This window comes from Castor canadensis, chromosome 13, assembly GCF_047511655.1.
Source record: "Castor canadensis chromosome 13, mCasCan1.hap1v2, whole genome shotgun sequence".
NCBI classification, from domain to species: Eukaryota; Metazoa; Chordata; class Mammalia; order Rodentia; family Castoridae; genus Castor; species Castor canadensis.
The window spans coordinates 8319967-8333328 of NC_133398.1; the positions used below are offsets into that span (position 1 = coordinate 8319967).

The following is a 13362-nucleotide window of genomic DNA, read 5'->3' on the forward strand; positions in this document are numbered from 1 at the left end:
GTACTGACTACATTAGAATCACCCAAGACAATAGTCGTTTAACCACAATTATGAGCTTATCTAGAAGATTTGACATAGGCCGACTCTTAAATGCAATTTTATTTAGTTATGACTCAATCACCTCAGTAATCAAAAGCCTGACAAAAATCACCAGAGAACAAGTAAATATTTATGGGGACTAAGTGGGAGTTAGGAAACCTAGTGGCCAAGAATCGTGGCTGAGATGTCGATAAGGGATCACCTCCCAGATTGCTGACATTAACAGATGGCTCATGGTACAGAGCAGGATTCTGCCGGCCTGTGGTCAATGGAGCACCCCCCCCCCAAAATAATGGGCCCAGTCTTGCCATTCAAGGCCAAAAAATTCCCTTTGCTATCACGCGGAGGAGTTGATGATGCATAACCCAGTGTCTAAGAGTTAGTGACGCACATCCCAGGGGTTTTTTTTTAGAACTAATTACCTCCACTCTATTGATGCCAATAAAAAACTTGAGGTCTTGCCGGGCGCCAGTGGCTCATGCCTGTAATCCTAGCTACTCAGGAGGCAGAGATCAGGAGGATCATGGTTCGAAGCCAGCCCAGGCCAATAGTTGGTGAGACAAAAACCCTTTACAAACATAGGGCTGGTGGAGTGGCTCAAGGTGAAGGCCCTGAGTTCAAGATCCAGTACCACAAAAACCAAACAAACAAAAAACCAAACAAAAACTTGAGGTCTCAGTGCTTTCTTTATCCTATCTGGAAGGTGCACTTTTGCTTTGCTTTATAAAATTAAGTTTGTCCCAATCTACTTATCAGTGTAGCAGCACTGTGTTTAGCTGTTTATTGCTTCTCTGTATTTTAATAAATTTTGCTTTTCCTACTTGCTTGTCTTAAATGTCTTTTTACCAAGCTGTAGCATCATAAAATCTTTGATGAGCCAGGCGCCAGTGGCTCAAGCCTGTAATCCTAGCTACTCAGGAGGCAGAGATCAGGAGGACTGAGGTACAAAACCAGCCTGGGGAAATAGTTTGTGAGACCCTATCTCAAAAAAACCCTTCACATAAAAGGGCTGGTGGAGTGACTCAAGATGTCGGTCCTGAGTTCAAACCCCAGTACTGAAAAAACAAAATTTTAATAGTCATCTTGACAAAACAAAAACCTTTCCTTTAAGTTAGTTTTTTGTAAATGTTATCAAGAACAGAACAATATTTTTAAGACAACCTTGTTTTTCTGAGCTTATAGAATTAGGTTCTAGTTTAACATCAGTACATTAAGTTTTGAACTTACAAAATCTTTAATGTAACTCTTAGATTTCAGTCAATTTAATCATTTACATAAGCTCCATCTTTTTATGAAGATCTTCTCTGCATTTTTATGACAACTTACTCTGTACCTTCAGGCAGGGCTTGTCTTTATCTTTCTGTTTTTCATTTTGGGACAATCTTTGAGGACAAACCTTTCTTTACACAATCTTTTCTCATTCAAAAGTATTTTCTTTCATTTAACCTTCTGTGTTTAAAAAATCACATCCCTTAGAGGACCCAGATATGAAGCCACACAACTATAACCAACTTGTCTTTGACAAAGGAGCTAAAAATATACAATGGAGAAATAGCAGTCCCTTCAACAAAAACTACCGGGAAAACTGGTTAGCAGTCTGCAAAAAACTGAAACTAGATCCATGTATAACACCCTATACCAAGATTAACTCAAAATAGATCAAGGATCTTTACCGGACCCCAGTATTAAGTTGGTACAGGAAAGAGTAGGAAATACTCTGGAATTAATAGGTATAGGCAAGAACTTTCTCAATGGAACCCCAGCAGCTCAGCAACTAAGAGACAGCATAGATAAATGGGACTTCATAAAACTAAAAAGCTTCTGTTCATCAAAAGAAATGGTCTCTAAACTGAAGAGAACACCCACTGAGTGGGAGAAAATATTTGCCAGCTACATATCAGACAAAGGACTGATAACCAGAATATATAAGGAACTTAAAAAACTAAATTCTCCCAAAACTAATGAACCAATAAAGAAATGGGCAAGTGAACTAAACAGAACTTTCTCAAAAGAAGAAATTCAAATGTCCAAAAAACACATGAAAAAATGCTCACCATCTCTAGCAATAAAGGAAATGCAAATTAAAAGCACACTAAGATTCCACCTCACCCCTATTAGAATAGCCATCATCAGCAACACCACCAACAACAGGTGTTGGCGAGGATGCGGGGGAAAAAGGAACCCTCTTACATTTTGGTGGGAATGTAAACTAGTACAACCACTCTGGAAAAAAATTTGGAGGCTACTTAAAAAGCTAAACATTGATCTACCATATGATCCAGCAATACTACTCTTGGGGATATACCCAAAAGACTGTGACACAGGTTACTCCAGAGGCCCCAGCACACCCATGTTTATTGCAGCACTATTCACAATAGCCAAGTTATGGAAACAGCCAAGATGCCCCACCACTGACAAATGGATTAAGAAAATGTGGTATCTATACACAATGGAATTTTATGCAGCCATGAAGAAGAACAAAATGTTACCATTCGCTGGTAGATGGATGGAATTGGAGAACATCATTCTGAGTGAGGTTAGCCCGGTCCAAAAGACCAAAAATCGTGTGTTTTCCCTCATATGTGGACATTAGATCAAGGGCAAACACAACAAGGGGATTGGACTTTGATCACATGATAAAAGTGAGAGCACACAAGGGAGGGGTGAGGATAGGTAAGACACCTAAAAAATTAGCTAGCATTTGTTGCCCTCAATACAAAGAAACTAAAGCAGATACCTTAAAAGCAACTGAGGCCAATAGGAAAAGGGGACCAGGAACTAGAAAAAAGGTAAGTTTGAGAAGAATTAACTTAGAAGGTAGCACACATGCACAGGAAATCAATGTGAGTCAATGCCCTGTATAGCTCTGCTTATCTCAAGTAGCAAAAACCCTTGTTCCTTCCTATTATTGCCTATACTCTCTCTACAACAAAATTAGAGATAAGGGCAAAATAGTTTCTGCTGGGTAGTGAGGGGGTAAGGGGGGAGGGGGATGGTAAGGGAGGGGGTGGGGGAAATGACCCAAACATTGTATGCACATATGAATAAAATAAAAATTAAAAAAAAAAACTACATCCTTAATACTTTTTATATTTTCCCTACTTGTGGAAAATAACCTTTTAACTTAGGGCCTTATATTTGTATGAAAAAAACAGAAAGAAAACAATTTGAAAATCATTTTGTATGTAAAAATAATTTACAGAAAGTCCATTTGTTAATAGATGCATGTATTATGACAGAATCAAACAGGCTAAGGTCATTTTTTTCAAGTACCCAAATTCCAAGATGTCTGCTTGCAGGCTGCTGCCTGGCTTTAAAATGGCCCCTTCTATCTTTTTTATCCTCTAGTCTGAGCCTGTGTGTTCATCCCCTGAATGCCTGCATCTTAGTGAGACCTGAATGAAAAAAGTTTGAAAACGGTTGTTTTTTTTTTTAAAGTAGTAGTAGTGGCCATATGCTAGTGGCTCACGCCTATAATCCTAGCAACTCAGGAGGCAGAGATCAGGAGGATTGTGGTTCAAAGCCAGCCCAGGCAAATAGTTCAGGAGACCCTATTTTGAAAAAACTCTTCATAAAAAAAAAAGGGCTGCTGGAGTGGCTCAAGGTGTGGGCACTGAGTTCAAGTCCTAGTACTGAATTAAAAAAAAAAGAATTAACAATTTTTTATATTAACTCTACAATAAAAACCATCTTTAAGATGTTTACACAATCATATGCAAAAAAGCTCAAGCAGTTTACAACAGAGATCTCCAACACAAATACTCTCTGTTTTTTGTTACCCTATATTTCTGTTGTCAGTTGTTAGTACAAAATTCTAAATGACCCCAGATGCTCAGAGAAGCCTCTAAACAAAGAATTTAAAGATGAAAGATGGCAAAAGTCCAGATATTCATCTGGTTAAAAACAACAACAAAAAACATGCCCTCCAGAGTCAAAAGACAAAAAGATACTGGGGTTTGCACTCAGGGTCTACACCTCGAACCACTCCACCAACCCTTTTTTGTGAAGGGTTTTTTAAAGATAGGATCTCTCGAACTACGGCTGGCTTCAAACCATGATCGTCCTGATCTCTGCCTCCTGAGTAGCTAGGATTATAAGCGTGCAGTTTGCAGACTTCTTATATGTGGGTGTTTAGTTTCTGAGCAGATGCTAGAAGGGTGTGGCATGAGTACTGAGGGTGAGAACTCAGGGCTGGGATGTCCTAGTTAGAAGTGACATCTGAAGTCCCAGCCCTTTATCAGAGGAAAATTGGGGCCCAGTGAGGGGAAGGGTCCATCCAGGATCACAGAATGCCCACAAAGTTGGACCAGTGTCTTCTTCGGGTGCTCCCACGGATCTGGAAAGCCCAGACCCAGTGGAAAACTACCTTCCAGAAGCAGGCTGACCCTACCACCTTCAGGTTGTGGGGAGTAACAGCAGCAGCTGTCCAGGAGTTTTAGGTCCAGGAGTAGGGCATGGAATAAGCTATACTGCCTTAGGCTGCAGTATAGCTCAGCACAGCACTGTCACATGTCCTGATTTGGGTTAAATTTTCTTCCACTTTGGAGATAGGCATTGAAGCCAGAGGTAAGCACAAGATTTATCACTGAGCTGCACTCTGACTTACAGTTTTGATATTTTGTTCATCATGGGATATTTTTGCATTAATTTTGATTTTTTTTTTTTTTGGCAGTTCTGGAGTTTGAACTCAGGCCTTACACTTGCTAGGCAGGTGTTCTACCACTTAAGCCAGGCTCCCAGCCTTTTTCCTTTCTTTATTTTTCTAATAGGGTCTTATGCTTTATTTTTGGGCTGGCCTGGACTACAATCCTCCCATTCATGTTTCCTGCACAGTTGGCATGACAGGTATGTGCCACTTAAGCCTAGCTTTTGTTGGTTGAGATGGGGTCTCTCAAACTTTTTTGTCTCAGCTGGCCTCCAACCAAGATCTTCCCAATCTCAACCTCTCAGTGCCCAGATTAATTTCAATTTTTACAAAGTATTGGAGGGCTGGTGGAGTGGTTCAAAGGTTAGAGCACCTGCATAGCAAGCATGAGGCCCTGAGTTAAAACCCCAGTACTACAGAAAATAATATGAAAGTTTAAAGGAAAAAAAGTATTGGAGTAGGTAATCCCAGCATTTGGGAGACTGAGACAGGAGGAGCATAACTTCGAATCCAGCTGGGCATAGCAAGACCCAGCCTCAAAAAAAATTGCACTAGGAACACACACACACACACACACACACACACACACACATTTGTTGCTCTATATATTAAACTGAAAAATTATTTGTCTGAGAGTTTTAGCACCCCTTTTAAATTTTGTACCCTAAATTTTAAGTACCCCGCCCAATTCCCTTTCCCCTGGCTTTATGCTCCTAAAACCTGGATTCTTCATCCCATCTTCATTTACTCTCCAGCCCAGCACTGTCATCTCATCAGAGAACCACAGAAACAAAAACAAAAACAAAAACAAATCCTCCCCCCTCTGTTCCTCTCTCTCTCCCTTCCTGCTCTCTGTCAGACCAGGAATGTCACTACCATGAGACAGCTGTTAGGTAAGCTAACAGTGACCAGGAATGTCACTACCAAGCAGCCAGCCAATGCAACAGTTATAGGGTTTTTGCTGTTGTTGTTGTGATTGTTGTTTTCTTTTGAGACAAGGTCTTGTTACATAGCTTAGGGTGGCCTGAAACTTATGATCCTCCTGCCTCCAGGAGGAAGAGATTTCAGGCGTGTTCCACTGCACGGAGAGCTTTAATGGCCAAGAAAAGGATTGCATCTGGGACCATTGAAGGAAAGGACCTAGATGAGCTTCATCCCACTTAGTTCCCACCTATATGTGCCTCCTCATCCATGTCTGAACCACTTACAATGTGCCCAGCACATAGCATTTTACAAGCATTAGCTGATCCAGTCAACAGACCTCCTCCTCTCCCCCAGACAGAGCACCACATGAAACACAGCTCAGAGACAGCAAGTCACTTACTGACAGCTCCACAGCTGGAACAGAGTTCCAGTTCTGCTGGAACTCTGCCCATTCTCATAAGCATGAGGCCACATTCGCTTATTCACCAAATATTTTTGCAGGCTACAGTATGTGCCACCTGCTCTAGATGCTAGGGATACAGCAGTAAAGAAAAGGTTAAAAATTCCTCCCCCGAACAGCATTCATTTTGATGAGGGGAACAAGTGAGAAACATGTAATTAAAAAACAAGATAATTTCAGATAGCAAAAAGTGCTATGAAGCAGGGTGACAGTGGCTCATATCTGTAATCCTAGCTGTTTGGGAGACGGAGACCAGGAGAGTTGGCAAATAGTTCATGAGAGTCCATCTCCAAAATAACCAGAGCAAAATGGACTGGAGGTGTGGCTCAAGCTTGCTTTGTAAGCGTGTTATAAGTACAGTTCCCAAATGGTGATCAAAGAAACACTCGGGAGTCACTCAGCAAGGCAAAGAGAAAAGTTTTACTTCTACAGAAGGGTGCAGCTCAGTTTTTATCTCTCTCTGCCCCTCACCCCGATGGACTGGTTTGGGTTCACAATCTTCCTGATTGGCTAGACATTGTTTGGGGTAAGGGCAAGGTTTTCCAACACAGTGACATTTTTACAGCTCAGTGAGAAAGCGATTTCTCAAGGTCCCCTGAAGATAGGGGATGAGGGCTGATGTTTTACTCATCAAGCAGTCTGAGATTAGGACACTTGGCAGTAAACAGCTGTTTGACCGCAAGAACCTTGCAGGGTCAAGCAACATTTCACAAAGCATGAAGGCAGCGATTCGGGGAAGGTAGCTGCCTCTACACAATGATAGTTACACATTGACTCCTTTGACAGAAAAGACCTGACACGTTGATTTTCACAGAGGACAAAGCCCTGAGTTCAAACCCAGTCCCACCTCAAAAAACAAGTGCTATGAAAAAAATAAAGCAAGCTGAGTGAGGTGGTGCCTGTAATCAGGCAAAAAGTTTTGGAGTTCAAGGCAACCTCGGGCTACATAGCAAGTTTCAGGCCAGCGTTGGTTACATAGTGAAATCCTGTCTGGAAAAAAACAAGCTGGGCATGGTGGCTCACACCTGTAATCACAGCTACCCATGAAGTAGAGATAGGGAGGATCTAGGTTCCAAGAGCCCAGCTGCGGGGAAGCTTAAATAGAAGAATCTCGGTCTCTGTCTGAGGTCAGCCCGGGCAAAAAAATGAGAGGCCTCACCTAGAAAATAACAAAAGCAAAAGGGCTATGAGTGTGGCTCAAGTGGTAGAGCACATTTCTAGCAAGCATGAGGCCCTGAGTTCGAACACTAGTACCACAAAAAAAGAAAAAAATAATAAGCTAAAGCAGGGGTTATTGGGACAGAATACCTGTGTGGTCCAGAAGCCTCTCTTAGAGCACCTAAAAATGGCAGATGAGCAGGATACTGCCAGCTCATGCCTGTAATCCCAGCTACTCAGGAGGCAGAGATCAGGAGGATCGCAGTTTGAAGCCAGCCCGGGCAAATAGTTTGAGAGACTCTATCTCAAAAAAACCCTTCACAAAAAAAGGGCTTGTGGAGTGGTTCAAGGTGTAGGCCCTAAGTTCAAATTCCAGAACTGAAAAAAAAAAAAAAGATGACATAGGAATGCTAAGAGATCTGCCACGAGGATGGCAGGGATAAGAGTATTCCAGACAGAAGGAGCAGGGAGTGCAAAGGCCCTGGGGTAGAAAGGAGTAAGCTGGGCATGTTTGTGAAATAGATAGAAAATTGGTGTGGGTAGAACACAGGAAACAAGGAGGAGGTAGGAAGTGAAGAGGTCTGGGACTCGGTCACATAGGGCTTAGTAGGCAACGGATTTTATTCTGAGATTAGTGAGAAGTCACTGGAGAGACTGTTTTGGATCTGGATCTGGGTGAGTTTTATGTTGGTGATTACTCATATAGAAATGTACTGAGTGGCACCTAAGATTTGTGCTGAAATAAATAATGTAATTTTTAAAAAAAAGTCATCATCACTTTTGTGTAGAGGCCAGAGCCATGGTCCAGACAGATGGCAGAGAAGCCAGCTGCAACACTGTGGCAATGACCGATGACTGGGAGGACAGTCTGCGGGAGCCCCAGGATGAATCAGTAGCAGTGGGGGGCATGGAGTCTTGTCGGGGGGGAAAGCGAGGTTTGAGGGTGAGCTCATGTGAACACCTGGGTGACTGGTGGTGCTGGGGACTGAGATGATGAGGTCTCCAGAGAGGAGGGACCTCTGTCCCCTTCCATCCTGAACTCCCTCCACTACCATGTCCCACCTACCACCAGGGGGCAATGGGCTCCTTCTTATCCAGCTAGGCAGCCCAAATCTGGTGCCAACACTGGGGTGGAGCAAACTCCGTCTCCAGCAAGCCCAATGAGCAGTGCCCGCAGGGGCATTGGTGGAGCGCTGTACCCAGGCGGCCTCTGAGACACCAAGACGCCAGGCTCTTTGCAGAACTTGATAGGAGGAGAGGGGAAGGGAATAAAATTCTAAAACAGAACTAAAGCCCTGGAGTCTGAAAATCGTGACTGTAGCCCTTCCTTGATTCCCCTTTCTGCTACAGAAGGAGTCAGGCTCTTTAAGATGGTCCCAAGGTCTTGCTGTGGACACCCTGTACCTTGCCCCTCCCCTCGGCCCTCGCCTGCCTCAGGGAAGGGATGGGGCTCCCACAAAGCGCCCTGTCACTCACACACATATACACACCCTTGCCACCACCTGACATTCTTTTCTCCACTGGTCATCTACACATTCCTCAGGAATGGCTTCCTTCAAGACTCTGAATGACCCAGGCCCTGGGGCAGGCCTGCTTTCCCTACTTCTTCCATCGTATCCCTCTCTTCCTAAATTAGAATGGGCAGTCCATCTGGCTGATGTTTCAGCTCATCTGTAGCTCTGAGAGACAGGGTCATGCCTGGCATGGCCTCAAAGAAGGTTTGTTAGATGAATAAAAGATTGAGAGTGACTAAGATTATGAAAAGATGGCATCCCAGTTCATCAACCTGGGGTTTTGAAGTGAAAGAAACCAAGGCTGTGTGATCTTGGCAATTGTCTGAACTTCTCTGAGCCCCCAATCTTGTCAGCCACTTATGAGAGGGAGGGAGAGAAACAGAGAGAGAAAGAGAGAGAGAGAGAAGGAAAGGAGAAGAGAGAAGAAAGGAGGGGAGGAGCGGAGCAGGGAGGGGAGGGAGGGGGGGCAGAGGGGGAGAGAGAGCTGGGGATTGAAGCCAGAGCACGCCCTGTTACCATTAGTGAGTACTTTCAGTTGTATGATCCATGGCAATCCTTTAGCCTATAACTTGTATAAAATATATGCTCCATAAAAACAAGAGATTTGGTTTACAAATGTAAATTGTAGCTGGACACTGGAGAAGAGGAGACCAGAAGATCATGACTTTGAGATCAGCCTGATCTACACAAGACCACATCTCAAAACACCAACCAGCCAGGTGCCAGTGGCTCACGCCTGTAATCCTAGCTACTCAGGAGGCAGAGATCAAGAGGTCAGTGTGAAACCACCTGGGGCAAATAGTTCGTGAGACCCTATCTTGAAAACATCCAACACAAGACAGGGCTGGCAAAGTGACTCAAGTGTTAGAGCAACTGCCTCCCAAGTGTGAGGTCCTGAGTTTCAAACCCCAGTACTGCCAAAAACAAACAACAAAAAGAATGAGCTGGCCCAAGTAGAAAAGTACCTGCCTAGGAAGCTCAAAGCCTTGAGTTTAACACACACACACAATGTAATTGTAAGTATTTGTAAACAATTGTATTTGTTTGTAGCAGGCATAGAAAAATGAGTACATTTTATGGAATGCTATATATCAAACTAACAGCATAAGTTACTATTGCTTAACTCCAGGGAATGAAATTAGAGACATAAGTAAAACTCCACAGAGTAATTTTTATACTTCCATAGTTGGATGTCTTATATTCACCATGTTTTACTTTTTGGGGGAGATGTGGCCCCACCATGTTGCCCAGGCTGGTCTTGAACTCCTGGATTCAAGCAATCCTTCTGCCTCAGCCTCTCAAGAAGCTACAACTACAGGTGTGCCGCCATCGCTGGCTAGCAGCCTTTCCATTTACAGTAAACAAAGCAACATTTCAATGAAAGACAGAGTCCAATCAGCATATGAAAGAATGTTCGGTGTCCTGAGTCATTACTCACAAGGGAATTACAAAATGAAGTCACCCTGAGACATCACTGTTTGCATCCCAAAAAGCTAGAATGAAAATCAAATGTCCACAAGAATGTGGGGCAACTGGAACGCTCCTACAATGTTGGTAGGGGTGTAAAGTGACACAGCTGTTTTGAAAAAATATTTGACATTTTCTAGTAATAAGAACACAATCCGTATGAACTAGAAATTCTGCTCCTAGCTATTTACCCATGACAAATGGAAATAGATGTCTACAAAATGACTTGTATACAAATGTTCATAGCAACCCAAATGTCCACCAGCAAGAGAATGGGTAAGCAATTTGCGGTATGTCCAGACAGTGGAATACTACACAGTAGTTAAAAGGAATGAAATACCAACACATGCAATAATGTGGATTCATTCAGAACCAGTGTTGTGCAAAAGAAGCCAGATAGACAATAGATTGCAATAGTGTTTTAATTCCACTTCTGTGAAGTTCTAGGACAAATGAAACTGGTTTATTGTGATTAAAGTCAAAATAGTTATTATCTTTGAAGCAGTATTGCCTGACTTGAGAGAATTTTCTGAAATCCTGGAAATGTTTCATATCTTCATCTGGCTGATGGTTACTTTTTTTTTTTTTTTTTGGTGGGACTGGTGTTTGAACTCAGGGCATTTCACTTGCAAAGTGCTCTACTGCAAAGCCAGTCCGTTTTGCTTTGTTTATTTTGGATAGTCTTAAAAACTATATGCCTGGGTTGACCTCGAACTGCAATTCTCCTGATCTCAGCTTCCCAAATACCACCAAAAAGGAAAAAAAAAAAAAAAGAAAAAAGCTTTACTCTATTCTTTTGGCACACCACCGAAGATTCTGGTGTCGCCATGGGTCGCTGCCCCACCCTGATGTTCCCTGTATTGTAAGAACAAGCTGCACCCCAGAGCTTGCTTTTGCCGATGTGTGCCTGATGTCAAGATCTGCACCTTTGACCTGGGGCGGAAGAAGGCAAAAGTGGACGAATTCCTACTTTGTGGCCACATGGTATCTGATGCGTATGAGCAGCTGACCCCTGAAGCCCTGGAGACTGCCCATATTTGTGCCAATATGGCAACTTTTCCATGGTGAAAAGTTGTGGCAAAGATAGTTTTCATACTCGAGTTTGGCTGCACCCTTTCCACGTCATTCATATCAACAAGATGTTGTTCTGTGCAGGGCTGACAGGCTGCAGACAGGTATGCGGGGTGCCTTTGGGAAGCCCCAGGGCACAGTGGCCAGGGTTCACGTTGGCCAGGTAATCATGTCCACCCACACCAAGTTGCAGAATAAAGACCATGTGATTGGGACTTACACAGGGCCAAGTTCAAGTTCCCTGGCCATCAGAGGATCCACCTCTTGAAGAAGTGGGGCTTTGCCAAGTTTAATGCAGTTGAATTTGAAGACATGATAGCTCAGACATGGCTCATCCCTGATGGCTGTGGTGCCAAATATATCCCTAATGGAGGTCCCTGGGACAAGCAGGAGCCCTGCACTCACAAGGGCTTGCCACTGTGCTGTTCCCTCCTTAATCACCTTAATCATATGCAACAATAAATCATCCTGTCCACTTTAAAAAAAAACTCATTGAGCTATGCGTGAATAGTCACAGCAGCTTTATTTGTCACAGCTTTGAACAGGAAACAGCTCAAATATCCATCAAAAACCAAGTGATAAACTGTGGCACATCTTTTTGGGGAAATGGGGGTGTTAAGGCAGGGTTTTCTATATAGCCCAGGCTGGCCTAGAACTCACAATCCTTTTGCCTCAGCCTCCTGAGTTCTGGGATTACAGGCATGTACCACCATGCCTGACTTAAATTTGGTACATCTATACAGTATAATATAGCCTAGTGATAAAAAGGAATGAACTAGTAGTACAATAATATTGATGAATTTCAAAATAATGATATCAAGTCAATTTTCTGAAAAAACAGACAAAAAGAGTAATACTATATCATTCCATTTATATAAAATCCTAGAAAATACCAGCCAATCTATAGTGATGGAAAACAGATCAGAGTTGCCAGGATGCATGGTTGGTGGGTGGGTGGAAGGAGGGGGAATTACAAGGACCGGGGAAACTTGTGGGAGCCATTGGTATGTCTGCTGTCTTGACTGTGGAGATACTGAAGTCATTAAATTGTACACTTTAGCCAGGCACTGGTGGTTCACGCCTGTCATCCTAGTTACTTGGGAGGCTGAATCAGGAGGATTGAAGTTTGAGGCAAGCCTGGACAAACAGTTTGCGAGACCACCATCTCCAAAATAATCAGAGCAAAATAGGCTGGAGGTGTGATTCAAGCAGTAAAGTACCTGCTTTGCAAGTTTGAAACCCTGAGTTCAAATTCCAGTTCCACCAAAAAAAAAAAAAATTGCCCACTTTACATATATGCACATTATTATTCATCGGTTATATTTCCATAAAGCTGTCAACACAAATATTAAAAGCTCACTGAGAATTGTGCATTTGTTGTACATGAACTAGGCTCTCAAAAATAACGGAAAAAGAAACTGTAAATCGTGCCTGACCTTGTTTCCTAGATTGGCACTTCTGGCCTCGCCCTGGGTCCCTAAGCATCCTTTTTCCTAACTGGAGTACCCCCCGCCCCACCCAGAGAATTTCCACACATCAGGGCTCCACAGCCCAGCTGGTGCACCTGGGTCTCTACTGGCTTAGCTCACACACCACCTCCTCCTCCACAACGCCTCCCTGGCTCATGCTACACCCTCTCAGCGAGGGGCTCCCTGGGGCTTGGGCTCACACTGCTATCATGGAGCCAGTCCAGAACCCAGTGTGGCTGGTGGGTAGACATGCCTCACTTGTGTGGGGTCCTGAGTTTGATCCACAGCACCACTATAAAAAAAAAAAAATTTGAATCCAGTGCAGACTTGCCTGTAATCACTCTGGATGCCATCAGGAGTTATGAGTGTGCCAGGCCCGGGGCCAGGTGTGTTATGGATTGATGTCATTGTCTCCCTACAGCAACCAGTTTGACATGGATTGTTGGCTCCACTGGTGAAAGCCAACCTGAAGTCATGGGAGGAGTGAAGAACATGCTCCCCCCGCCACCTCTGGGTGGCCATATGCTCTCCTAGACGTGCAGAGAGAGAAGATTTCTTGTCTTCGGGACCCTTTGGAGGTTTAGGAAGAGCCTGACAGGAAGCACTAAGTTGATG

General features: G+C 43.5%; 1 pseudogene; it reads left to right on the forward strand.

Moving 5' to 3' along the window:
• Positions 1 to 11068: 11068 nt before the first annotated feature.
• Positions 11069 to 11740, forward strand: LOC141415702 (large ribosomal subunit protein uL16-like; annotated as a pseudogene).
• Positions 11741 to 13362: the final 1622 nt, after the last annotated feature.